This window comes from Anopheles nili, assembly GCF_943737925.1.
Source record: "Anopheles nili chromosome X unlocalized genomic scaffold, idAnoNiliSN_F5_01 X_unloc_5, whole genome shotgun sequence".
Taxonomy (NCBI): Eukaryota; Metazoa; Arthropoda; class Insecta; order Diptera; family Culicidae; genus Anopheles; species Anopheles nili.
The window spans coordinates 356987-357500 of NW_026525511.1; positions in this window are offsets into that span (position 1 = coordinate 356987).

Consider the following 514-nt stretch of genomic DNA (forward strand, 5'->3'; position numbering starts at 1 on the left):
CAGAAAGGGGGAACATTATTGAAAGAAAATGAAGCGAATGAGAAATGTGTTTACATTGTGATTTCAAACAGAACTATAAATCCGAGAAGCATATCCCTCGCGGGGAAACAGCTTCTCGGAACGCGAAGGTTTAAATTATGTATATATTATATCAATAAACCGACTTTGTAACAAAAAAAAAAAAAGAAGTGGAGCTTGCGGCTTAATTTGACTCAACACGGGAAAACTTACCAGGTCCGAACTTATCGAGGTAAGACAGATTAAGAGCTCTTTCTCAAATTTAAGGGTAGTGGTGCATGGCCGTTCTTAGTTCGTGGAATGATTTGTCTGGTTAATTCCGATAACGAACGCGACTCGATCAGGCTAACTAGAACGCTGTCAGCAGTGCGCCCCCGGGCGCACCTGACGTCACAGCCGGTGGCCCCTTCGCGGGGGTCGTCAGCTAAGTTTGCCCTGCTTAGCGGGACAACTTGTGTTTAGCAAGGTGAGATTGAGCGATAACAGGTCCGTGATG